The sequence below is a fragment of the Meleagris gallopavo genome, chromosome 17 (genome assembly GCF_000146605.3).
Source record: "Meleagris gallopavo isolate NT-WF06-2002-E0010 breed Aviagen turkey brand Nicholas breeding stock chromosome 17, Turkey_5.1, whole genome shotgun sequence".
In the NCBI taxonomy this organism is placed as follows: Eukaryota; Metazoa; Chordata; class Aves; order Galliformes; family Phasianidae; genus Meleagris; species Meleagris gallopavo.
Window position 1 is genome coordinate 447,493 of NC_015027.2, and position 2,247 is coordinate 449,739.

A 2,247-nucleotide genomic window follows, 5' to 3' on the forward strand; every position below is an offset into this window, starting at 1 on the left:
TCCTTTACCCCCCACCCCAGGGCCTCGCAGGGCTGCGGCTCAGTCCCAGCAGGCAGGCAGCCCTGGGAAGGTGTCCCCTATGTGTGAGCAGGACATGGTCCTTGTCATCACCCAGTCCTTCCCCTACATCACATGCCTCAAATGCCCTTGCCCAAATGCAGCTACCATCTTGTTTGTAAAGGACTAACTTTATACCAAAAAACAACCATGCGCAGATTCCCCCCAGGATTTCTGCAGTGCCAACTGAGGCTGACATGGCTGAGAGGCCATCTTACATCTGGTGTCAGCATCACCGGGGCTTTTGCTGCCACTTGCTCCTGCCCAGCGATGGGCTCCACACACTCACGTACTCAACATGCACGTGGCCCAGCACTGCCTGCACCAGTGCCTCACTGGGCCTCCTCATACCCTCTGATCTCCTTGGCCAGAGGCAGTGCTGGGCCCTTGTGCCCCTGCTCTGGTCTGGTAAAGGCCACAGGGCCTTTACAGATTTCACTTTCTCCTACTTCTTAATTAAGCAAAAATTAGAAGAGGAAAGCACCCATGCTAAACAGGCCTCCTCATTCCTTAAGGAGCACAGAAATGGCAGCCATGCTACATACAATGCAGAGATGAAGGAAAAGAAGAGCTCCAGAGAGAGGGAGCCACGCAGGACCATGTTACCTCCACTGAGGCACGGGAAGCGTTCTGCAGCCACCATCGGTCCCCAGCCTCCATGTGGGAGGGTTCAGCATTCTTCTCTGAGCATGGAAGGGAGGCTGGCAGACTCCAACTCCCCAACAGAAATACGGGGACAGAGAAGGTGTCTTTTGTTTGCTCCCCGCTCATGGAGGAACAGGAATGTAATATTGGGGACGCAGCTTCCCCTCATCCTTCTCAACTGGGATCGCCCCCTTAGGATGTGCTTCTCCATTTTCTGACTCCCTGTGGCTTGCCAGCATGCAGACCCTGGCCTGGCTAGGGGTGTGCAATCCAATCTGAAAATGCCCCTTTACCTAGATTTAATTTCCCATATGATAGCTCTCCCCACCCCCACCCTTTGCTCCCAAGGTAACAGCTCAAGGCTTCAGGAAAAAAGAGAGAAAGGTCCCATCCCCCAGCCTCCAACCCCCTTTCTTAGCAGCTGCAAGTGAAAATACCATATCTGCCTCCAACTACAGCACGAGTGACAGTCACCAACATATTGTTATTTAAAGATCAATTCTGAATGCAATATTGCTGTTCCTAGGCCTGCATCATCCCTGAGTCTCTCAGACTCACTTCATGTTTGTTACTGAGACATGCAGAGAAAGATTGTCTTTTAAAATGCATTGATTATTAGATGCCTCCTTTTTTTTTTTACATAAATAAAGGTATCAATATTGCTTTAATCATAGCAGTAATTCCTCTAAAAGTGAAATACGATGGAATTTGAAAAGTCCATTAATAGGAAGCAAAAATGAAATTGCCATGAATGAACACGTATGTATTAAAGTCACTGAATTCTCAACACAGTAACATCCTTAGGTTCATAAAACTAATTTTTAAAGCAGACACAAGATAATACTCAAACTTGGTCAGGCTATTTTTAAAGGTGGTGATTGCTCTAAAGGAGGACAAGAGGGCTTTAGAATGTGAATAGGCCAGCTTTTTATTTTACAACTTGGAAACACAAACCCACGCTAGTGGCAGAAAGGGCAATCCATTTTGTACACTAAAACAGTCAAAATGGGGAACAAAACCCAAGGAATTTCTGTACAACCACTCAGCTTAAACACAAGCCCAACAAACAAACACGAGGGTAGGGATTTTTTGGTCAATTTCTACATGATCTCAATTTTTTTGCACACATTTGAGCATTTATAGCAGGGGGTCTGTGTATGTGTGTGTGTATAAGAAATCAGAGCAGGGGGATGGTTCCCTGCCAGAATGTATTAAATGTCTACAGAATCCCATCATGTCAGGGGCTGGGTGTGCAACAGTAACTGATCATGAGGATGTATTAGGACTGGAACCAAATGCTTTGACAATATTATTGCACTGCTTTATTTGTGCAGACAGTAGTGCAACATTGTCAGAGCCAGCGATACCAGCAGCCACTGTCACTCCTGCACAGCTGCCCTGCATCCTTTTGTAAGGGACTGCTACATTACAGTGTTAACCACAATAACGTTTTTATGTTTAGCCCCCAGTAAAACTCTGCATGACAAAGTTTATTTGCAATCGTAATTAGACAAGGTAAAAAACAACAACAACAAAAAGTTAGTA